The sequence below is a fragment of the Limulus polyphemus genome, unplaced genomic scaffold (assembly GCF_000517525.1).
Source record: "Limulus polyphemus unplaced genomic scaffold, Limulus_polyphemus-2.1.2 Scaffold3389, whole genome shotgun sequence".
In the NCBI taxonomy this organism is placed as follows: domain Eukaryota; kingdom Metazoa; phylum Arthropoda; class Merostomata; order Xiphosura; family Limulidae; genus Limulus; species Limulus polyphemus.
In genome coordinates this window covers 50,598-77,811 of record NW_013668999.1, presented here as the reverse complement: position 1 = coordinate 77,811, position 27,214 = coordinate 50,598, and the positions used below count along the sequence as shown (strand labels likewise).

The 27,214-nt window shown below is 28.9% G+C and overlaps 1 protein-coding gene across 4 annotated transcripts in view; it reads right to left on the bottom strand.

The window, feature by feature from the left end:
* Positions 1–27,214, bottom strand: part of LOC106469273 (RNA-binding protein 12-like) — a 61,884-nt gene that overhangs the window by 29,016 nt on the left and 5,654 nt on the right. For 2 of the 4 annotated variants that reach the window (XM_022397745.1, XM_013929758.2), the window contains exon 2: positions 8,862–8,986. The gene's annotated coding sequence lies outside the window, so the exon portion shown is untranslated. Of the gene's footprint in view, positions 1–8,861; positions 8,987–19,660; positions 19,672–25,149; positions 25,213–27,214 lie in introns of those variants that run through there. The other 2 variants (XM_022397747.1, XM_022397746.1) reach the window with 2 other exon arrangements.

Here is a 27,214-nt window from a genome sequence, read left to right as displayed (position 1 = left end):
ACTAACAAAATTAAGTTCAGAATTGAAGAAGCACAGTTTTCTTTTTAACTTTAGGTATATCTGTACAGGATGAGGATAATTTTTGATAACATAAACAATTCTGAACTGAAAACATAATTATGGAAAATGTTCAAAGTCAAGCATGAAGTAACTTTTGCTGCATTACAAGGTTTATATATTTGGAAATTTGAAAAATAAAATCTTTGTTTTTTCGTGTAATGTTACAATACTTAAAAAAGTTTGCAGAATTTGAATAAGATCTAGTAACAACAACATCAAAAATTCACCGACCTATTATTACTATGATATGCACAAACGCTTCTGAGAATGACGTATGAATATTTTATATTCAAAAGAAATTAGGCAGTGCACTCGCATTTGGTATCTTGTTTATATTTTCTTTTATAACTTCCATCTAATAACTTTGATAAGCACCAAGAAAATTTAAGTAGTGACTCAATCTTTTTTGTTGTTGTTTTTTCACACCACCTTGGTAAACTAGAATGCACTTTTTAATATTTTTGCATATTAATACGAGTGTATCCTATGATTTAAACAATACAGATAAATTTTTACAAGTGCTCACATTATTAAAGCATCTACTCGTCTTAAACCAGTTGTAGTAGTCTCTGAGTAAGTCATTCCATTTTAGCGTACATAATTTAATAGTACAATATTACACCCTAAAAATATCGTAAGCAAAATTTAGACTTTTCAATGAGTTGCTCAAAATTGTAATTATTTTTAAAGATATAAAATATTGACGAGGATATTACAAACAGCTAAAAGTTGTCGGATGTTAGTTACAAAACTTAAGAATACAAATAGAAAAGATACGATTATCCCAAACAAAGAGAAGAAGCTCCTTAGATAAAATTCAAATCTTAAAAACTCTTTGCAATGTTTAGTACGTGACCTAATTAGTACCAAACTGTTAATTTCTCAGCTATTCGTAAGCGTGCGTGTAAATTAACAGGTGTGTAATAAGGTGTAAAAAGTTAACCCCAGCAACTAGAAAGCCAGAAAGAGAGGAAGAAAGAATCCATCTTGGGTGAGCACTTGTCTTTCCACACTCACAATCCAAACACAGGTTCTTCCATGGCTTTGTTTTCCAGCAGTTGTCTCCCATCTGACGCATTCTCCCATTCAGCTGACTTTTATGTGCATAGATTTGTTGTAAATTTTAGTTTTGCTTTCGAACCGTAAGTGATGAGAGGAGCAAGAGAACATATGGTTACATTCACTTAAAGTAGTAATATTTGAACTTTTATACTTGACGTTAAGAAAAGTTGTAGTTCTTCAAAATTAAATTCATTAAAAAACAAAAGAAAGTTGTTTCTAAATACTATGGGTCTGTTTCTTTTCCTTTGCTATCTTTTTATAAGAGATGAAATTAAAATGCGGCAAATTTAATCATACAATTAGCGAACGCTAATATAGTTAACGTGGAACTAATCTTCAGTCAACGATGAGTAACACTATTTCTGACCCACTGTATATTATCCCCAATGCTTAACAAATGGCCGCAATAAATTTCTTTAACCCTAACCACGTTTCATTAAATAGTTATATTTACCATTATCTTTATTTGTTGAGCCAGAAATTTTCAAATTTGATTTGCCAATCATATAAACACTAAAAGTAACCAAACTAGTTAAACAAAAAACACCCCCCACTTTGAAACTATACCAGCAAATTACTAATTAAACTATCTTACAGAATTTAGCACAGGAAATTTAATAACGTGGAGTGTTGAAACAGACACAGGTCTTCTAACAAGAATTACTGTTTTGCAGTATAAAGAACATGTCCTTGGCGTTTGAAACTACGTGTAAAACAAATTTTGGCACATATATATCAAAGTATTCTATTACCCCCAAAACACACAAATCCAGTGTTTCAGCTTTAAAACACTTAATTCGCCACTGATAGAATGTTATATTTAATGATGCACTAGGGAAAACTTGTGGTACATCAGATAAAATGCTGAAGCAATATAATGGATTATTTGATTGTCTTTTCAAACAGTAGTAAAAAAAGAAATTCTTCTTGTAGATTATCTCTCCATTAGTTTATATATTATCCTTAAAACCCTATTTTACTGTACTGTGTTCAATAAACTCTGAAGAAGAACATCAAAGTCTAGAGATTCCCAGTTCTCTTTACAGATTTCAAAATCACTTACAGTAGACAATAATATTTTGCCAAAACCATTCTAAGTATTTATGGTCATACTGGATAAGGTATTAAATCACAAAACATTTCTATAATGTTTGTAGGTGGTATGGCTCTGATAATTGTACTGTTTAAATGTTTTCTAAGAATCTGAAAGTTATTTTTTTATTGTCACAAAGAAGGTTCAACTTAAGTTCCACCAGTGGTCACAAATGTGTTCTTCAAAATAGACTCTAAAATGTCTACTTGACAACACTGTGAATTTGATCATATGTACTTTGCTTACAAACATTAGTTTTCCACAAGTCAAAGTTGAAATTTTCCTAGCATACACCGATCAATTATCTTTTTTGTTTTAAGTTGATAACACATCAGTTAACCCTTACCTCCTATTACTGTCAAAAAAGAACATGTATTTTTTCTATAAGTATATTCCTTAAACAGTTTGACATTAAATTGTTTTCTAACTGTGGTAAATTTAAGATTGGTTAAATAATATTTTGTAATTTTTCTAACTAGAGTTCCTTGTTGATTACTACATTTTATAACTTGTGAGCAAATATGTAGTTTTGTTTGCAGCTGTGTTTTCAGTTGATAGGGTTTCTTAGAAATTGGATGAACACATTTCCTCTAAATTTTATTCAAAAATTTGCTAAGTTTTAAGATTGGTTACTTTACTTTTGTCACAAAGAGCCTTTAAAATTTTGTACACAGTTTTTAAAACCAAATCTCTTATTTTGAATTGTACCATAAATAATATTTTAAATACAAAAAATCTTCTGATCATAAACAGTATTGATATCTGAATCAACATGTGTAAGAACAGAAAAATCTGGTATAGCATGCTTGCAAGTAATGAGAAAAAAAAAAGTTATAAAATCTATGTAATGTCATTATAAGAAAAAGTTTTGTGGTAAATACAAAGCCAAAGATTTCATGGTCAGACTTTCATCAAGATATTCCAGTCCCTAGCTTCTTAATGGTTACACTCATTCCAATGTACTTTTTGCAATAAAAATGCCTTGCAACATATAAGTCATGAGAGTAAAATAAAATAAACATTAGGTTCCTTCTTCCTCTCAAATATTTCCAATAATCCTTTGCAAGTACCCATAAGCACTTCCAATGGCTCTTGTCATATGAACAGTTCATAGAATATGCATTAGATTAACTGAAATGTCTTTTTTGTTTCTTTATGATACAAAATTCAATCACATGAATTTCTTGCACTATAATGATAACCCAATGCCAATATGACATCATGTGACAAAAATCCTAACTTTGCTGCATTTTAAGCCACTGTGGTAATATTTTAAGAACATTCTCAGCCATTCTAACTTATTCCCGATCTCTCAAAATAAATAAAACTGTGAAATGCCTGAAAAATAACTTAGCCTGCAATTCTAAGCATAATGAGCAATGTAATGGTTCCTTGAATTTTCAAATTCTTAATCATACCACAACAAAATTTATTGATCAACACTAATCTGTGATTTGAAAATGTCTTTTGCAACACTATTTCACAATCATGACTTCTTGTACAATGTATTTGATTAAATCATCACTGTGTTAAGCTGCATAACTTTTTTTCTGAATCAGTGCCATTTTGGACAATAATTTTATTTAGAGATTTAACTGAGTTATTTTAACCCTTTATATTTACCAAGAAATGTTAGTAAAATACAAGCCATCTAAGGGTAGATATTTCTCAACGTAAGGGGATTTATTTCAAACTTAATTAATACAAAAGCTACTTTTCGTCAAGTAAGTTTCAAAGTCCTGGCCATGAGTTACATTGATGAGGAACACAACAAATGCTTCATTAAACAGCACAATAAGTTCCTTTCAGTCAAGTCATCATTCATATTTTGTATATATATTGTCTTTTATGTCATAAATAAATCTTGTATTCAACCATATTTTCTATTCTTGTCTTTTAGTTTCATGCTGAAGTACATAAAAAACAATTCAAAATAAGCTACTCTTATCTTTACCTTCCTGGAATATATAAAGAAATGATTTGGGGATATGAAAAAAATAGTGACAAAAAGTATTACAGCAGACCAAAACACAAGTTTTTTCATAATTAACTTCATTTTGCTTCCTACTTCCTGTTGTCTTAAGCTAAACAAACAACTAAATTAACTTATTTTTATAGTATTTAAATATTATTGAATTAGTTATACAGCTAAATAAAACCACTCAAAAAATTTATTTCCTCTACTAAGAATAAAAAAAACACAAAACATTATTGTATGGTTACCCAGTCAGTGTCATAAATGCTTCTTAAAAGAAACAAATAATACAATACGTGTAGCTCTTTTATATATATCATAATCCAATATCACTATGTGCTCTAATTATATACAATAAGTGCTGATACTTCACTATTCTTAGGGTGTTAAATGTTGGTTTCAGTTTGTATGTCAACAAATTATTTGCTAAGATCATAAAAAGTATGTTCATGATAGCACATAGCTATTTAATGTTTTTATTATATTACATAAAGTGGTTTGAGAGTGCAAGTTATAACAGTGGACTGCTGTTGTAGTAATTACTTTTTAAAAGACTTGCAATGACAGTCTTACTCGCTAACCAATAAAAATGACATACGCTCATATTTGTTGTGTAGGGTGTTTTGTTATATACACATCTTAACATTGCTTTTTCATGTATAACAAGCAGTAAAACTTTGCCCAAGATCTAATTATTATCATATGGTATGGAGGGTATTAATCCTCAGTTTCCAACATTAGATAACATATTAGTTCTCCTTCATTTATGATCATATCAAAAATTATTCAGAAGTATAACGTAGTTCCACAGCTTCTCTTGGACATATCGTCTGACTTCTTTCATTTTATTAAGTAATATTATGTTTTAGTACGGTTTCTAAGATAGTTCATTATCGATCAGAAAATGTTAATAAGAAACACAAAACCTTCTGCTTATTAAAGATAAACAAAAGACATGAAAGAGAGATTAAGTTAATTTAACATTAAATAAAAGGATACTTAAAAGGCCAGTGAAGTATTTAAAACTTTAACTTGCATTATTCAAAACTGACTAATCAGATGAGAAATAAAATATAGAAAATCACAAAATAAAAGCAATTATATGTTTGAAGTGTGTAACATTTACAAATGTGTATTATTTTGCATTGTACCAGAATACTGTATTATCATACATATACCGGTATTTCTTTTTCAAGTGCTATATTACTTGATCCAAACAAAAAAATTCGTATTTCTTCATCTGAAAAGAAATGGCTAAGTGGACTGATATGTCACATAATTCTAAGTTATATCTATGTTTTCATAAACTGCTTTTGTTAATACATCACTGAGTGTGTATGGTACTTACACAAACAGTTTATACACAGATATAAATATTATCTATTTAATTTTTCTTTTATAACACAGCCTTTTTGATTTAGACAAGGATTGGGGAGTAGGACTCATGCACATAAATGCTTTAAGAGTTGATGTTTTTAGTATTCCAGTTAGAAACGTTTATTAATTGACTGGCATCCTGGATTTTTCTACATAGATATGGCTAATAAAAATAGGTTTTTATTTTTTGTATCTTCATTTGTTTTATGTTTATCACACTGTTGTGTTCAGATAAGATTTTCCTTTTCTTCTCATTAGTTTCAATGCTTTTTTTTTTGTAATTTACTGATGAGCAAACCTTCCTACTTATATTTCATTTCACATACAATTTGGTGGTGTATGTATTTTCTTCTGAAACACTGAAGTTCCTCTGTAAATACCCCGACAAGCAAGTACTGTTTAAATTTAATTTCAAATAGTGTAAGTCTAACATTTTCAGATATTAATTTTGTTTAATTACTTGTTTGGTTGTTATTTTCTAACTTTCTTTCAAAGGCCAACTCTTTTCTGCAAATCAATTTCTTTCTTTTTTATATAGTTGAGTTGTAATACTACAAGCAGTTCCATATTTTTGGTCACTCATATTTAATAACACTAAAAATGACAATGGAGAGAGAGAGAGAGAAAGAAGCTAAGCAAGTTTAATATTTAGAAAAAATATATAAAAACTGAAAGCTTGGGAAAAGTTAAAAAGAGGAGTGAAACATTTAAAAATAATTTTAGCTTTCTTTCTTCGTTATTCAGAAACGAGTTATAAGATGAGAAGTACAATTTTCATAGTACAAGATGAAACCAACTCAGTTATACAACTGTTAAAAATTTTTGTTTAATGGTGCAGCATACATTCCCTAGACCTGGTAGTAAATCCGTTTTAGGGGTATTAAAAAAATGTAGCTATAGTGGCAAAAACTGAACACATAGTATATGATTATCATGGAATTTTCAACTATTATGGGTATTCAAAGTTTGCAAGTCATTAATAAAGACTTGCAGTAACTTCAATATTAATAAATAAGCTAATTACAGAAGTTTTTTTTTTGGTTTCATGTTCTTATATAAATAACACAGTATATAAACTGCACTCATGTTATCCCAATTGGGATAAATTGATAATGTATTAAATTATTCACCTTAATTACTTGTTCCATATATATTTGGAGTAAATGTATAGCACAGTGTATCAACAAATACTTGTTATTATAGTGCATGTATACTAGCTTTCATGTTTTTTAGAAACTTCGAGAAATATATTTACTCAAAAACTTTAATTTTTTTTGTAAATGAAAAATAAATACAAAATCAACTTAATGTTGCTTGGATCTCTAAGTTCAACGACGTGCTACAGCACTGACAGAGACTGTCAGTGTTAATTATGGTTTTTACAATGATGATTACAAGTTTCTTGCTATAATGAAAAACATAAAACAAAAGAAGATACTTTGTTTGCTTTGTGGGATAATTATTTGCTACGTACTGTATTTGACCAATATGTGTAAGAAAAGAAAATTTATTATTTTTGACTACCTTCAGACAGGAACTTTAAAATGGGAGAAAACTAATTTAGAATCTTACAAAGTGTATATTTTGTTTTATACATTTTTTCAGCATCAACTCTTTTGTGCAACCATGGTGAGTTGAAATGGTTTCTTGTCGATATGAAGTGCGTGAACGTATGCAAGGACAAATATTGAATACAGGAAATGAAAAAGCAACAATGAAAAATCAATTTTAGGTGTACTAATCATCATCTTGTATGAAAAGGTAACTTTTTGAAAAATCCTTTATTTAATTTTTAAATTTCATGAACTATAATATTTTTATGTGACTTATATAATGTTTTATGGAATTTGAAGCTATGTAGAATCCAATATACAACAAGTATTAGTAACATGTTATAAGATGTTCCACTATTTATTATGGATTTTTAAAACACTCTGTCTAACCAGAAAAACAGTGACCTAATTATGTAATCAATGTATGTAATGAAATTTTCATTTGGTTAGTTACCGTTCAATCAGAAAATGCTGAAGCTCACATTTATGACATCAGTCACAAATCTCTTGTATTATTTTTTAAATAGGTCTAGATAAATATTAGTTATGAAAAGAGCCATTAGTTCCAACCTGAATTAAAACTTCCCATACATTTACAAGCTAAAATCTAATTATTTTGGATGTACTGCCAAGCTCTTTATAATGCTTAATATTTTTAGGTTTACTTGTTTTTAATACAGATTGACAAAGATGGCCATAAAAAAAAAGGCTGAAGAACAAGAAAATAAACAGCTATTATTTCATGTACCATGTGTCTGTAACAATAAAAAAAAAGAAAAACCATAGATTCATAGTTTACATTACCCTGCATTGGAGTCAAGTAACTGAGAAGTGTTTACCCTAAAACTTTTTATTCAATCAAGATCTTATAATTTTTCCTTATACTGATAATATTTGAAAAGAACAGTGTGTATATGTGATCCTTGTTGGAGGCAACCACCTAAAAATATGCAAACTTCTAATCTACATTTACTAAACAAACTGCAGAACCTTGTAATTCATTGTCTCTCAAAAGTTGCATTTGCAAGTTAAAATTTAAACACCTAAAAGGATGGGCCCGACATGCTACTCTCTAGGTATAATATTAGCACCACAAATAGCTCTAGACTCAAATGTAAAATTAGCTCTGAAGTTCTGTTGACTCTCCTTTTCAATACTGGTCATATTCTTCAACTCCATGATGAAATTTTATGTATACATGCATGTTACTGTCACTTGTTTTTCCCTCTTAAGCTCGATCTTTCAACTTCTAAAATGTTTTCTTCAAAAGTAATAAATCCTTTTTTTTGTCTAATTCAGGTACTACACTGATATTTCCACTTTAAAAATACAAGAATTCCAAAGGTAGCAAAATACAAGTATATTTTTGATAACTTTATTTTTCACAGCACATACTGTAAAATGAAATTGATTGTGTTTTCTGAGTGCTTCAACTGACAGTATTACACAGTTTGAAAGCAGGTGAATGTTTGTTAATTCTTGAGAGAACTTGTAGAATCCCAACATTATAAATGTAACTACTTTGCATTATTTTAATGATATCCCTTATAAAGTTCTTTTTTTTTTTACAGGCAATAACACTGACGAATTACCCATTTAGTGTGGTTAGTTAACTTACTGCCCATATTATGTAGTAGTGTATTATGTATGTATAAACCACAAACTGAGATGGTAATTTTTGACTTAAGCCATTCTACAGGATTCCAGACATGTCTGTGTAAATAACCAAGTTTTTGTTTACCTTTGTTTTCAAAGAAAAGTTGTCTCAAAGACACAGGTGAATTTTCTGAATTGCTTCTTGCCTTGTATGATTAAAAAATATTCTTCATCAATCTCTCTTGCTTTCCATCTTCTAAACCTAGTGTCCTTGAGGAAGAGAGAGAAAGAACTTAACTTAGGATGGATCACTGTCTTGTATAGCAAGACAAATTAAAAGAATCGACGGAAAGTCCCAAAAAGCAGTATACGTCACATATATTGTAAATGGTTCAGTATTTACTAATGTTCCTAATTTTGTAAACAGAAACCCATGTCACAATATCATATATATTTTATTTCTGGACATTCAACTGTGTGTGTATTGTGAGCATCTCAATGTCTTAAAAAACTTTGCTGATCAAACAAAAAAAAATGAAGCTCCAAGAAAAAAAATATATTACTGACATTATACTAAAAATATTTCACATTTCTAAATATGAATGCTTACCAGCAAGTGAAATTGATAAGATATAGTTTACTAAATGAAATATAAAGTTCTATGCATCTATAATTGTCTCTTTCATAAAAGGTAAGTGTAAAGCATTTGTTGATCACATGTAAAAAAAGAGCATGACTATACAACCTGTTATATCAATATACATAGGTTATTATCCAACTTAAAAGTCCTACTTGTTAATACTACAAAATGCCACTTAAACTCGGTGAAGGAAAGTTATTTTCTAGAAAAATATTCCTGAATTATTTACCCAAGAAAAAATAAACCACCACGTAACAAAATAATTTCATTCTGGCCACTGCAGGTTCAGTTTCACTATAAGGTACAAAAATTAAAGGTTTTAGTATAAGCTGGCAGAAAAAAAATTGATGTAACTGGTAACGTTCTTAATAGTTTTGGGAAATGTACTGTGAAAGTTAAATGTCACAACAATCTGTACTAGGAAAAATTACTCAAACAAAGCTGCATGTTATTACCTAAAAATAATGTTATTTGGACATCAAAACGCAAGCAAGTTATCCATCTAATTTCAGTTTTACATACAGAAAAACAGGGTTCCCAACTAGTTATGATATTAACTACATATTATTATTATACCAATAACTAATAAACAAAATACATAATATTTAGTTTTGAAGTAATTACACAAAGAATCATTACAGATGATAAATACACAGTATCAAATCAATTATGTAGTAAATACAAATTATCATATCAACAAGTGATAAATATAGAAGAGAAATCAGTATAGAATATATCATTCTTTTGTATGTAAATCAAGAAATGGAATAGCATACTGAAGGAATCTTAGACAATATTCCCTCTAATTTTTTCAATTCGTATGTGGAATGAATTTTTTCATGTGCACCAGTATCAAGGCAATGTGTGGATGTGCTACAAGGTTTTTAAAGGGTAGCGGTATTTTTAGACCATCGACCCTACTGGATCATTAGGCTGCTTTGCAATGCTACCAGTTAGTTATTTGAGCTTTAGGTCTATTGACTTCCATGGTTATTAATGCTATCAATGTGTTGAGGCTCCTCACCATTACTGAGGATGTGCGTGTCTGAAATAATTAAATGCATGGCACTTGATTGGTGGTTGTGCAGCGATGCAGCCTAGAGGGAATGCTGATCTTAGAGTAAGGCTTCTTAGGCATTAATGATTCTGAAATAACAATCACACATGTGAGACATTATTGTGAAAAAGAAACACCTCTTTCAGAAGGTCTAAATTCTTAGAACATGAAACAACTTGATTTACAATAGCCATAGCTTTAAATAGGATACATCAAACAGATGATCTAACTGAGGTGTTTAAGACTTAAGGGAATTAATGCATCATCTATTTTTTTTTCATATTTAATGGTGAGAATGGTAGAACTAAGGAACACAAGTATGAATTCTGGCAGCATAGGAAGGATTTCAGTTAAGACAGCTATATTTTTCTAATAGGGTGGTTAGCCTTTGGAATGGGTTGCATTCAAATATATATATAGTTTAAGAGAGTTTTAAGGGAAGGCTTTATAAATATTTGTATGATAAGGTCTGGCTTTGAGTGTTTTAATTTTCAAATTTAGTTTGCTATATGGATCAATAGGTCCCTTGTTATCCTTTAATTACATTAGAAGCGTGGGTAGTAACTCAGCATATTATATAAGGAGATGGATAAACCTCACTACAAGCACAATGTAGCAAAATAAAGTTAAATATGAAGAAAGACAAAGAAACTAGAATTAATATGGTTAATAACATATAGCACACATAGCAGAGAGCAGGAATATTGTAAAAGATTAATCTTTAAATGACTTTTCACCAAAAAACAAAGGGAAATGAACTCAGCAAGATAATCTCAGTGCTTACCTGTATGATTAATTAAGGTGTCTGATGTAACATATAAAGGTGAGTAAAAAATTTAGGTTAAAGTACAGGATTTTAGTAAAATTTAAGAAATACTAATACAACCAACAAAAATACATGAATCAAATGAAGTAACCCTATTGTAAAAAAATCCTAAATATTTAGAAACTTAAAACAATAGTGTTATCATCCCTACCAATAAAGCTTCAAACACGGTTTTCATTTGTAAAATGTTTTACAAATCCCAATACTCTCAAGCACTGTAACATAGACACACACTAAAACCAATGCAGTATCATACAGGAATATATTAAAGTGATACCAAATTTTGATATCCTTAATAAAGTGTAATAATGTAATATCTACATTATTCTGGATTCCCTTAATACAAAAATACAGATTCATAGCCAGTGCCAGAAAAAGCAACTACTAATGATTTATCAGTTCTAACTGATAAATTATCAAAGAAAGAAACAGCTAATTTGTTGATTATCTTCTGTAACTACACAGTATAAAGAAAAACTAAATATTTTTCAGGCAATATATAAAAAATTTTCATCAGCAATATCCACTGATTTTTAAACAATTCTGATAAATCAATGCTTTGGTTTAGTGACCATAATGTTTCTTAAGCTGCTGATCTGTATTTAATGTCAATTTTCATTGTTAAAATTTAGTAAGACAGATTATAATAATGCTTTACATGCTAATTATATTGACAATATTATTCCACCAAACTTTCTAGATTTCTTTGACACTACTAAACTTATTTATACACCATTTATCCTGGAAAGATGCTTTTGTTTTTCACTATAAAGAATGCATATTACTTAGAATTAGTACTGCCTGTAAAATATTCAAATTTTTTTAAATAAAACAGACACTTAAAACTTCAAATGTATAAATTTTATTTTTCTAACATATATTAATATTCCAAAGTTTAATACTCATAGTTCATTAAAGTAAAATTTGTCCTATATATCAAAATTTCAAAGACATCTTAAAAATTACCATATTCTCCACAAAAAAATTCCCACCATATTTTGAACACCAAGTTTATTTAATTCTCTGGCAAATTTAAATGTGGAATTGGAAATTTTATACAATACCATACTTTTTCAAATGACTACACTTTTTTTTTTAATTTCTTAATCCAATAAAGAAATAAACTATCTTTGTTATGCCACCTTTCAAAAGATACTGTATATGACATTTCATTATACAAATAGTATACCGTGGTATTACTAGTCCCTCTTATCTTTTAATACTATGAATTGTTGTACATTCCACTGTTTATAATTAATTTTTTTATACAAGTCTTTACTTTCTATATCTTACTGCTGTTGAATCTATTGTACTGAAAGTCATTTATCTCTAATGTCAAACTAATTAAAAGTTAAACAACTAATGTGAAGAAGTTGGTTTCCAAAGTTCCCTTATTCTTTAAGAAAATTGTATGAACATTCCACAACTGTAAACAGCTACTGCTTATTTTTTTTTTTTTTTACAAATTTTGGTATTTTTGTATCTATGTATACTAATGATTTGTACATTGGTCAGATTAGTGGATCTAATTAGCAAATAACTGTAATTATATATTGTGTATGTCATAATCTATTCCAACTTTATTCACAGTTAATTTCCTTAAATCTTACTGGTTATAAAGCTTAAAATAATTTTGGATTATGAATACTACACTTATGAATATGTTAAAATAATAGTAACCTAAATCTGTTATCTGGTCAAACACAGATCTTATCTGGTATTAACTGTACCAAGATGTAGATGCAGTTGTGAAAAGGTGATAAGCTGAGACTGTTAGTATAAATAATTGTAACATCTGCAGTCATTCTAGAAAAAACAAAAACTGATTTTTACTTCATACTTCTCAACTTTTCACTTCATTCTACATTAATGATTTTGCTACAGTTATTGTTAGGGTAAAGAAAAAAGTATAAAGTTATATAAAAAAAAACGTTTGATGTTCATTTAGAATGAAGGGTGGATTGGAATGGACAACTAATGGCTTAAAAAAATACTAACATCTAATTCTCCTTCCAAAAGATGGTGAAAAAGAGTTGTATCCATCAAAAAGTCAGTTGAAAGCATCATATATTTACCCAGTTTACACAATTTCATGATTAAAAAATTATGTCAGAAAAGAATTTCCATTAACTTATTTTGTTACAAATAATATTTTACTTAATAACATTATGTACTGTATTGTTTAAACTTTTCACTGCACAATTAATTTTCAGGCTGATTACTAGAAATTGTCAATTATTCACTAAAAAAATAAAATTATGAATTTAACCCTTTCTATTATTTTTCAACATTGAAAGAAGCTGTATTTTCTATATCTGACAATAACATTCCTTGAAAACTGTATTGGATAGTGAATAATGATTTTAACAAAACATTGAGGAAAATTAAGTGTTCTTCAGTAAATGGCATAAATATAGACAAAACTAGGTCAATAAGAGGCCAAAATCATTACAAAATATAAAACAAATTATTTAGATAACAATATCCAAGATATAAAGAAGCTGTATTTATATAGATTCCATATGTGTTCCTGCAAAGTTGACAATTTTGTAATGACTAATGAGGCATATAAACATCCAGGTTTCATAGTGTACAACACAAATGGCACACGTTTGGCAATTGTTTCAAGTATAGGGGGATATTCCCTCATGTTGCAGTAGACGGAACCTTTTTTTGGTAGCCGTGGGATAAATCCAAGCTACTCAGCAAAAGGATTAATGATACACACATGTATATGTATTATCTAAATATTAGAAACATAATAGAATATCTAAATCTTTATTGTCATGAATGAGATTCTCACTGTAATAATACTAAAACCTAAATATGATACATCAATGCTTATGTGATGGTCAGTCGAGGTTAACATAACTTTATTTTTATCTAAAAGAATGTTGATTACATTTAGTGAAATAGCTTTGTAATCCTGTTAAATACAAATTGCCGATCTTGGAAACATCAAGACAAATACCTATCCCCCACCCCAACAGTCTGTTACATTTCTTAAATTCAAATGCCAAATTAGAACTACCACTAATTTAAATTAACATTTTACTATTATATTTTTCTGAATATAAGAACTTGTGGTACTTAATCATCCTTATTTATTATAAACTAGGAAAATGCTCAATATAAATCAGGATGCAGTACTTGAGCATTGTGATGAAAAAGAAACAAAAAAAAAAGAGAAGTGGGAACTTGTGAAATGAAAATATATTAATGTCTCAAAAATAAAATATACAAATATATTTTTTTTTCCATCATTAACATACATAATATAAAAATGCTTTATATAAGAGTGAATGAACTTTAAAATGCATACACTCTATTTAACACATCAAAATTGCTTGGATAACTATACAACCTCTCCCTAATGTAAACATACTGTGCTATTATCTACTCAATTTGCCTGTTCTACACAACAGTGGAAATCAACAACTAAAAACCTAGTGCCTTTAGTGACGTTGCATTTATGAAGTCCAAAATTTCACCTTCAGAGTTGCAAAGAAATATTTTAAGTTATTAAAGTAGATGTAGATTTACAGTAATACTGTTAATGTGCTGCAACAATCAATGCATTATATACACTTGCTTCTGCTTTAATAACTAAAGGTAATGTGTTCTGAAACTTTGCATCACTAGTAATTATTTACCAGCTTTTGCTTTTATGTTCATTGCTAAAATTATTAAAAATTGACCAATTTCTTTAAAATGTGAAAAATTATAATTACTATAATTCTTGTCAACAACTAGATATCTTAATCCTGTTAAGATTTGTTATACATTAATAATTTACTTTAACAGCCTAAACTTACTTGCATTATAAAAAAAACAGAAACATTATTTTTAAAGCATTATTATAAGTAAGAAATCATTGCAAAATCACGTTTTTAAATTTTAGGCTTAGAGAGTTATTTATTTATTAAAGAAAACCTAGATGTAGTTTATATGAATATACACTTAAAATGGTATGCCTCTATATGTACATAGTTTTGTAAATTTGCTGCCTCAATTGGATTTTACTTGAAGTGTCTTATCATTTTTAATACTGATTTGATATTAAATTAAAGTTCAAGCTTTAATAATCAAATACACTTGGATAAAATAAGGCAAAAAAAAGTTTACCATACTTCAATTCTTAGCTATTACAGTTCACAGTCAGCATTAATAGTAATAGAGATCAGTAGTTCAAATTTAGAATTAAACCTGTAATAATGAAATTCTAGAATAACATGAAATGGTTTACAGCATTTCGCGCACACAGTTACCAGACGTCCATTTAGACTTATTATTTCTGCCTTGATCAGAAACAGTGAAAGTATAAAATATTCCAGTTTTTCTAAACCTCAGTGTTAGTTTGATAGGAATGGGTTGTCATTATATAACACTCCTTTAAATTTTACTTGATGAATCATCTGACACTGGCAGATCACACAATACAGTGTTCCCTCCCCTCTCTGCTGTTTTCTTAACCTAATCTGTCTTTGGGTAGCCACAGGAATTTAGATTAGAACTACCCAGCTATGGGGAAAAAAAAGCAGCAGTATCTTAGGTATGTTTTTTATTTATTATTTTTGAAACTAGATAAGCTTTAAACAAATTTTATTTGTTTATGGTTTTAAAAAGTGATGTAGTAAACATAACACTATCTAGCAAATGGTAAAAGATGTGTAACCATAATTTAATCAGTATCAGAGCTGCTAGTGCCACACCCTACCTACAGAAAAATAAAAGTTCCATTGTTTTTCACTATGGGAATCTGGTAACCCTAAACACGAGGTTGTGTTGGAATATATTTACACTGCATCGTAATTTTCTGAAAGCTTTTTAATTATATTAAATTTTTATTGAATTTCAAATGATGCAATATTCTACATTTTAAGAAAAATATCATATAAAGATGAAAGAAAATGCAATCATTCTAAATAAAATTAATTCATCCTTGTTATAAATTATTTCTAACTCTAATTTTGAAACATAACTAATCCTTATTTTTCAAAAGTACAGAGTAGATTTTGAAAAATGTAAAAATTTATAATACATGTGATCCTGGTGTACACACTGACATCAATCATAACTCAATGCCCCTTGAATGCATCAGTGCTTTGTTTACAGAAGTTGTAAGTAATGCTCTCATTACTGATATCAACAAATACACCAAAGCACAAGTTGCAAAGAAAACACTTACTCAGAAACAGTCAAGGTATTTTAACTGGACTCTCTTTACCCATTATAAACATCAACAATGTCACATTCAAAACTTCACCACCCACCACTCTCTCAACACACCCTTCTTTCACCAAATGTCCAACAGGGAGAGGTTTGAAACTATTTACTCAACAATTTTTCATGTGATCACCCCTGATGATAAAGAGAAAAATAAAATTAAGAAAATTGGAATTTTATAAGGTATGGTGATAATTATTAAGACATCATGAAAATATTTCCAGCAGAACAAACACAAAATTGTGGGTTTAAAAGTTAACAAATCCAAAAATTACTTTAATACTGTTCAGGTGTTGATGAAATTTTCAATAATAACAACTGCTAGCTCAGCATACACAATGTTTTACTAGTATTTAAAAAGTTGAATCCTTAAGTTTCCCTTAAATCATAGCAACTTGTTTCACCTGTCATATTTAAATGTTCCGTGGGTACTGAATACAGTAGAACAATGCTAAAAAATATCAAGAAGCTTTTCATAATCATGTCCATTATGTATTACCCATCCATATTTCCTATCGTCACAGTTGAAATAACTATTAATTTTACCATTCTGTAACTAGTTTAGATTATATCTATAGTAAAGTTTATTCAGGTTTTATAAATTTCTGTGCAAGTGATCTGTAACAATTTGACATCCTTGTACCAGTTTTATTCATGTTCATTCCCTAGGATGGGCAAACCATCTCAAGGCTTGAGTGGCACAGAGACTTGTACAAATTGCTGGGAATAGTTGTTGATGTAGATTACTGATTAAGGATTATGGGTTACTGTACCAAGACCCCTTTGTCTGACTTCAAAGAACAGTATAACAATATTCTTCCTGTCCTTGTCCTGTATGATGTATTTGGAAAGCCTCTCCTATCCCATCAGCCAGTAAGTAGTCACAAGATGAAGGAAAAAGCCATCCAATTTCTGTTAAACTTTATACCACTATGAAATATTTTTTTTTTCCACTTGTAAATGCTGGTTTTTACTTTGCTGTTTGTGTTGAATTAATTCTTTATTTAATGTTTCCAGCACTTATGTTGTTGCAAGTTTTTGATTACCTGCTGGAAATCAGCGTACCTGAATATCACATTAATGTAACAAAGCAAGAAATCAGTTTTATTATTTAGTTCAAAAAAGTTTTCTGAGGTAAGATCGGAGTCACTGTAAGAATTTTACTTTTAATATTTTATTGATTTTGTAAATTTCTTTTTTTTTTAAATTCTTAATGTACAATACAATTTCCTTTCTTTTAGCATTGCAAAATGCTAAAAGAGTGTGCTATTTTTACTCTCTATTTATATATCAGGAGAGAATACAGTTTCTTTCTAAAATTTCTAATCACAGTTATCACCAGCCAGCAGAAATTGCTTTTGCATTCTCATACCCTATATGGCTTAATTTAATTTAGAATGACTTAACAAGGTATTAGATCACCATTCATTTCTATAATTCCTGGAACTGGTGTTGTATACATTCCACAAGATATCAAGTGTCTCCTCAAACATAATCAAATCATCAAGAAAATATACAATTGATTCACAGATGTTGGGCAAAAAAAATAACAGTTTAAAAGGTAATGTTGAAATCTGTCCCCAAAGTCCTCAATAATACTGAGGTCCTATTGATATAGTGCTAGATGAGGAAGATGATTTAAATCACCATCAAGGCTTAATGCACCCAAGCTTCAGTGTAGCTTTCAAAAACAATACAACCTTACCTTATTAAACTATTTATTCCAACAATACTTTACCAAAACTTTATTCTTGGATAAATATCATGTTACAGTAACTTTGTAACTATGTCATTTATTTTTGATTCAACAAATAATAATAATACAAAGGCCCTCACTTCCCTTGAAAACAGACTTATAAATGAGGTTTAAAAATAAGATGCATTGATTACATTAAACTACAGAAACAGAGCATACAAGAAAATATCTGTAAGCAAGCCTCGTACTGAAAAGTTGTAACATCTTCTTTGAAAACTGCATAAATAAGGTCTGTATCTACATCTCGAAGAATGTAGCATAGATCTTATATAATATCTGAACTACTTTGTTATTACTAAACAACATTTTTAAATATTTATGGTAGGTTGTGGCATTAAGGTATCAATCACTGTCATGGTTAGTATCCTATACAATAGCTTAATTTCATTTACCAATTAATTACTTGTTTTTCCAAGAAAAAGATCATAGAATAATATGGAATAATGCTAAAATCTTTGATTCACATTAAGAAAAACCAAGAATAAAGAAGCCTTTCATATCCAACTAACTGATAACATAGTCAACCTAGCACAAGTTAGTAAAACCTAAGTTTCCTTCTTGCAACCATTCAAACTGCTTGTTGATTCAAGTCTAAATGGGATTTATAACTCAGATACAAGTGGAAAAAACAGCTGCTTTTCTTACAAGATCCGCAACTAATCCCTAACTCCTACCTATTTATTAATTAGTTTTGTTGTTGTTTTAAAAATAATACTAAAATAAAAAATATGAACCACCCAAGAGAAAAAACAACAACCTTCATCCAACTAACAAGCAACAATAGGGGTGAGAGCCTGGAAGAGTGAAAAAACACCTGCCTTTCTAACAAAATTCAGGATCACTTACCAGCTCATCCCACCACATACAGTTCTTCTCACAAATTTGCTGAAGACAGCAGCAGTGTAGCAGCCAAAATGTAAGATATAAAGTAATCAGTACTTAAACTCTAGTAACTGAATAGGTTACTGACCAGGACAAATATTGATTCATTAATATTTAAAACAAATACTACTTATATAATTAATTTTATTTAGTATGTGTGTATTAATAAAAACATGCTTTTTATAACCATGAATATGTAGGTATTGGGAAAAAAGTTAACTATTTGCCTGTTTAAATCCATAGGTAAAATCCTTTAAGCAAAAAATATGTGGCAAAGACCCATGATACAGCATTAAATAAAAAAGCTAGAAGACCAAATTCATGTGAAATGTTACATTAGGTAACTGGAATTAAAGGCCAGAGAAATCTGATAATCTTTCTGAAACACGCTCTTTAAAATTGTGAAAACTAAAAAACTTTTGGCAGTAAGGAAGACAATCCAATATTGGTTCCTGTAAAGACTTGTTTAAACCCTTATTTTCTTTCACTAACATAACCAAACAAACAATACACAATTTGTTACCATATGCAGCATTTTTCATGAAAGTGCATGTTACTCTCAAAATTTGTTTAGTACCAAAAGTTTCGGTTTTTTTTAACTCATAACAATTAATACTTGGTACGAAATTTTTCAATACTCTTACTTTAGATAGCTCAAGATGTTTCTAATGTCAAGAACAGCAGGCACAATTATAAGTATCAACAATTTTTAGTACCAACTGCTTTTTTTTTTTAGCTGTAATGAAGATTATATCTTCAATAAGTCACTGCTGGATATCAGTATCTTTTCAACATAAATTTGGATCATTTTCATATATACAAGGAAAGAACATAGACTAAAACCTACTAAACTAAAACAGGTCAATTAATTCATAACTGTATTAATGCACAATAGTATTAATACTACAAGTTGGAGTGTTTTTAATAAAGATTACAAAACTACTAAAAGATTCAGATACAAGATTTTGTATGGATGCAAAAATCAGTTTTTTATATTTTCCGATGCATGCACTATGGCTTTATGACAATCAAATCTTAAACTAAGAAATGAAATAACTTTAATAAGGTAAGAGAATGCCAGTTTTGTAAGAAATCATCTTAATATATATCACCCTAATCAAGCCTATTTTAATCTCTCTTACTACATAAATAGTCATCAGCAACCCTATTTTTTTTTTGTAAATTTTGTTTTTAGGAATTTTAACATAAAGCACTTTGGTATTTTTTTTCAAACAGTATGTAGCATTTTTTAACTTGCTTCCAATAGCCACAATAAATTAATGCTGAGATTGTTGATAGTTGCACATATATATCTCTCCTTTTTGTTCCAAAAAGCCTTTTATAGAAATAGTATGTTGAATTCCATCTTGTCTTTACATCTCATAGAATGTTCTATTGAGGTTATATTTAAATAATTATGTAGTATAATAACTATAAACATGCTAAAAATAAACCCCTAAAATTGTAAGAATCTTTCTCTTGGCTAATGTGAGATCTACTTCACCTTACAGAGATTTCAGAACATTCAGTCATCATAAGCTGTTACATATTAAAGAAACAAGACTTGCATGACAATCTAGCATCACTAAAACTTGTCACAATAGCTCTTGTTAGATTTTTGAACGTTGCATCACCAGTACAACTTTCAGGAAAATACCATGATGCATCTGTACTATTAGTTTTCCTGCATTGCAAAATCAAAAAACTGGATGATATTCCTTGAAACCTTGAGTTTTCTACAGATTATGCAACTTCTGAAAAATATTTTTATTTCAAAAATAAAAAAGAAGTCTTTGTGATAGGTTTTAAGAAACGAAAATGCTTACCTTTGTTGTAATTTTAATTACTGTAATTTAGATCTATTTATATTTTTGTAAAACTTTCCAATAAAGATTTTTCCATAAACTTTACATTTTATATGTTTTGATTAAAACACTACATGCAGTTTTAGTGTGTATGCAGTCACCAGTGTACAGTAGTTTTTAACCATGCCAAAATTATAAGTCAACTTTTTTAATTGTTAATCTGAAGGTTTCATTTAATATACGTTTTAAAACATTTGATATCAATTTATACATATACTTTACATTTCTTTCCTGTGATTTTCTTTGAGAATTCAACAGATTAAATTTTTACTACTTTGTTCCAATCTCTACACAAGTCACTAATGTTGAAAGTAACAAAAATAGCTTTCATTACGTGTTTAGATCAATAGCCTAGGATTTCTGAGGCACAGGCAATTATATCACACCATTTCAACTGAAGTTCAGAAAACACTGATTGAATTTGATGAAATAACACTTGCATTGAAGTTACAAGGTTTAAATAGGCACTATTTTGTTGAAAACTTTATCAACTTTCATCTTGGGGGTTATGACAGCCATAGTAAAATCAGAAAATTTTTCAGGAAATTCATTTATATAAGCCATTTATCACAACAATTGTTATGGTATGAACTCCTTTTCTAAGCTGGCAAATATTTTTCTTGTTGAAGGTGACAAGAAAGCCAATATTTAGAAATGATATTGACTTTTGTAATCTGACCAGTGACTCAGCTTTGCATCATATATACATATATATATATATATATATATATGACATTTTTTGTCAGTAAACGACCTCTTGCTTGATAATTTGTACTGTTGTTGCACTCTCTTCATCAAGACAACAAATCTTTCTTCAGTAACAAATGAATACAGTTGATTAACCAAAGTTTGAAATTACTATTGGCTAGCTGTAAGTACTAAATTCTGCAAGATAAACCACACTGTGAGAGTTGATAAATATGCCTTTTCTGGTAGATTGTTGCACATTGCTTTCTTCTTATACACCTTTTGAAGGAATTTCCAAAAGTTTAAATATCAAGTATAAACAGAGTTCAAGTTTCTTTTTATTATATCTTCCTTCTTTTCTAATACGAGGAAATGTAATCATTATCAGAAACAAAACTACCTAGTTTGATTGTATTTTAAAATATACAAAATGAAAAAAAAAAGACATTTTGTGGAAGTTCACATTAGCTAACTAATCGTATCTACTTACACACAACTGGTAATTTTTTATTAATGCCAGTGTCCCCAGAAAGTTAGATTTAAGCCTTGCCACTGCAATCATTTCATCAACTGCCGACTGTAACTCTTCATCATGATTGTCATTAATGTTCCTTGTTCCATAGTTTGTTGTTTGCCAAATATCCTAGAACTTGAAGTCACACTCAAATTTCAGCATCATATCCAGTAGTTTTGAAGTTCATAGCAAATTTGTTTCATTTTTAGCTTATTAATTTTACAGGAGATTGTGCATTGAGGTAATAGAAGCTATCTTTCCTTTGCACATGTGAATTTCAACAAGTCACACAATTTGCACTTCAATTTAAACTATACTTCTACTAAAGATCAATTACAGGTTGAAATTTAATGAAGCATTACACATGACGAAACGAGACTAGACTGCTTATAAAATCCTTTTCTTGGTTGAAAAACATTACTAGCAGTTTAAGACATTATATAAGGTCAACAACAAAAAATGATCCCCTGTAAAAATATTGTTGCTCTTTGCCTTGTTCCAAAGTTTTACATGTAATTTTAGGTCCTATAGTTCCAGTGTTTTGTGAAACTAATAAAATTACTTGAATAATATATATATATATATATCAACTATTTGGTAGATGAATATTCAGATAGATATCCAGCATCAGGACAAAACTTATATCTCCAGCTGTAATTAGGGTTGGCAGTTTAATATAATAACACATTCACTTTCTTCCAAGTTACTTTCAAAACTCAAAATGCAGTTCCATACTTAGAGCTGAAAGGTTAGTAAAATTTGTTAATCAATTAATTGTCAATATTCCTTAACCTTATCCCGATGGGTCACATGTCAAAGGCCATATCATCGTGTTAGTTGACTCGCATTCAAAATTTTATTGAACTACTATTTTATGAATTTATGTCAATAAGTTTGGAATCAAATTATAGATTATAAATCAAATTTTGGTATTATACGTGAGTTTCTTATTTAAAAGAAAAATATAAAAACAACTAAACATGTGTCACGTGGTATGTTGAATGCAGCAGTGGTTCAAATTAGATGTTTGTGATGTCAAAATACAAAGTCTATAATTTTGTATGAATTAGGAATTTAAACTAGAATATAAAGCAAGAACCTCTTATCTTTTCTATTTGCTAAGACATCGCTCATGTACTGAATCAAACACAGTGGCCTCCCACCCACCTCTTTCCATTTCTGGAAATGCTTGCTCCCTTTTACACAATTACTTCTATATATGACATGAATAACCAGTCGAAGCTCAGAATATCCCCCTAGTGGTTTTCTCAGCCACTTTGACATGTTAATCTCATTCTTTTCACATAATATTTAAAATAATATGGAAAGTCTTTAGTGAGCTTGAAATTTCCTATTTTTTTAGACCCAAATACAGCTTAGTTAAGATGCTTGATATATTATAGTGGAATTCTATAGTATCGATATAGTAATTTATGATTTTATTGGGTTATTTAAAATGTATATATAAAACCTAAAAAAATTTTTTTTTTTACATCCATGTGGGAAATTTCATAAGGCTTAGCAGCCCACGACAAGCAGCAAATGAGTACAAAGGTTGTAACTGGAAGAGAATTGTTTGCTTCTTTTTTACTCTTCTATGTTTTAAAAAAATAAGTTTAAGAACTTACTTGTAAATAGTATTAATGTATATACATAAATAATGTATAATAATTGAAATGTGAATGTATTTTACAAAATACTAGTCCACTCAAATACAGCCACGACAGGTCATTTTGTAAAGACTAAAGGCCAGTTTTATATTATTGGATATGGTAACATGAGTGCACATGCTCCACAGCATTGTAAGTTCTGTATTGTTAGCCAGGCATGGCTGAAAGGTCAATATAATAATTATATATAAACGTATAATGTTAGGACATTTCAGCTATTTAGACTAAGCATTTGTGTTTTTGTGTAATAATCTGTAGTCATTCTAGAATGAAAAAGTATAATTTAAATTTACTTCAAAATTTTTCATGGTGGTTACGAGGCCGGTTAAATTGACATAAAAAAAAATATCAGAAAAAATATATAGTTTTACTGAAAACAAACGTTGATATGTATTTAGGAGGTTTTAGAGATTACACAAACAATAGAGATTTTTGGAACAAACAAGTGTTTCAGTTATAACATGAAAATGACTTTGCACTTGGACTGGTAACAAAACAGACTCGATATTTTCACAAGCAAGTCTATAATAAAAACACTTCATTAACAATTTTTTTATTTTTTATGTACAAAAAGACTTGTAATCTTTACTAAAATTCTACCAAATTTTATGAAAATACACTTACTGCATTAAGTTATAGCATAAGCACTTAACTCTTGTATATTATACCGAGCCCGTCACAAAAGCGTTAATCAATTATCAACATGACACAGCTAAAAAATTACAAAATAAACTTATAATGCTGCAAATCAAGTTTTTATGTTCACAGTGGTTAGATTACATAGTCCAATGTGTCGTTTTAGGCTTAAGACCAAAAAATGGAATATTTTAATTACTTGAATAGGTGAAATAACCAAAAACAATAATAATCAGAAACTCTACTTCTGATTAGTTTATTATGTTCATGACATTAATTCCATCATAATTTCAATTAATCCTATTGCCCCGAGTATCCTTTATTGCGCATGACACAAGATTTTGGTGTCTAACATTCACAATTTTATTATACTACTTTTTGTTTATGTTATATCAATTAGAATAGCATAAAATCTGTGCTAATAATCCATATTTTAATAGTATACAAGTTTTAAGTTCTTAATTCTACAAGGCAATATTTAAAAAAATCCTGAATTTCCACTAGTCTTAGCATTTTGTCTTAGCATGTCATCATCCTTTGAAAATGTACAAAATTAAACGTAAATTACTCTCTATAAAGTTGTTATTGCTCAGACAAACCATAACTGTTAGTCCCAATTTTGTTTGGTTATAGAGCTATTCAATAGAAAATCAGACCCCTACTGCTACACTCACCTGTCACATTCCTCTCTTTCAGAATTCGTTGATAGTTCTCTTTTACATTTCATTATATATTACCTATAACCAATAGAAAGTTAAGGTTTTCATCTATCAAATGATGTATTGTATAACGTTGTCTTCTGAACAGAAAATCATCAATTTCACTCACAGTACATGCTTCATTCCCATGGGAAAGTTAACGACTAGGTTAAATGAATTTGTAATGGTTCTTGTCACATAGTAAGAAAGCCAGAAATATTTTGAGAGGTAAGGGAATTTGTCTACTTTTGCATGTTAGTTTATATTCTTTGGTGATTATTTAATTAAATAAATATTATTAAATGCATAACTATTAGTACTATAAAAAGTTAGGGTTAACTCTCTTCAAAACCCAACGACAAGAAGAAAAGGAAGATTAGTTAGTATTTTATTTCCCATTTTTCATATTTATTCTTTATCTAATATTATAAAAGTAACTAAAATAAAAAAATACGGATCTTTTTAAGTTATTAAGCCTAGATCAGGTAAAATAAATAATAATACATTCAAAATAGTTCATGCAAGTAGCTCATGGGTAATGTAATTCGATAGTGTAACATTACCTGCACGTTCTCCGAGTGGTTTACAACTTTTTATGGCACGGAAAATAGTTAGACAAGATTCAAAAAGCAATAAAACAATAACATTTAATGACAAATAGATGTATTATGTTACGAACTTAGAGCTACTTAGGATAAACAAATGCAGTTTCATGTTACAATTTGAAGTCATTCTAGGAAGAAAAAAGGTTAATTTAGTTTTATTTCAATTGTTTTTTTTTGGTGGTTACAAAGTCAGTCAAATTGACCGACCCCATTTTAAGATAGGGTAGAGGAAATAAAAGATAAACTATAATGTTTTACTGAAAAGAAAAAAAAAACGTTTGGAATGCATTTAGTAGGTTTTAGGGATTACACAAAGGAAATTTGAGATTTTTGAGATGAGGAAAAGTATTTTTAATTTTAACATGAAAATTACTTTGCACACGGATTATTCAAAACAAATATTCACTATATTCATGGACAAATCCTTATTTTATTTTATTAAAAATACTTCACTAAAAAATATTTTTTGAATGTGAAAGACTTGTAAAATTAACTGAAAGACGGCCAAATTTCGTTAAGATATACACACTATATTGAGTTATAAGTATTAAATCTATAAAGACTTTAAACTATTACAAAAAGGTCACATAGTTGGTCAAATTGACCGAGCCCATATTGAGTGTGTTAATGGATAGTTGCAATAATCAAAAACAGTAATAATCAGAAACACTATATTATACTTGTGACATTACTCAATCATAATTTTGATTAATCATTATTTTGTGACACTAATAAATGTTATTTATGCTTATAAGCAATTGATTATATTGATTAATCAAGTTAATTGCCAAGTTATAATCACATGACCATATTGCTACTAGCAGTTTAACCCATTCCAGACCAACTTGAGTTACTTTCCTCATTTTTTTACATTTAGAAATTTCTAAAATATTGGGATATTGTTTTAAAAAAAATTATTTCTTTTGTCTTAGAATTTAAAATTATTTCTCTTATTCATTAAAGTTCCATTCTATATATATGTGTGTATAAATTTGATTAATATTCATTAACATATTTTTTTGGTACATTATCTTGCCAATTGTAGTACTCACCACCTGAGTTTATAAATCACAACAAATATGGCAAAAACTAAAAAATTTATTGGTGATCCATTACTTGATCTGTCACAATGACATGCTGTTAGGCTAGCTTACTTTGTCTTTGCTAATATTCTTAATTGAGATACATATTTACCTATCAAATAGTTTCTTTTCAACAAACAAATATACAACATGGGACCTATCTTAGCTGTTCCATCCCCTAAACTAAATTAAAATAATTAAAAAAATAATAATCTTAAACCCAGCCCTGATCATTCATATAATTATCAAGCATTTTCTTAAACTTACTTAAATTTATTGCCTCTACAACATCTGAAGGCAACCCATTCCAAAGCCCAACCACCCTAGTTAAGAAAAATGAAACTGTCTCAGCTG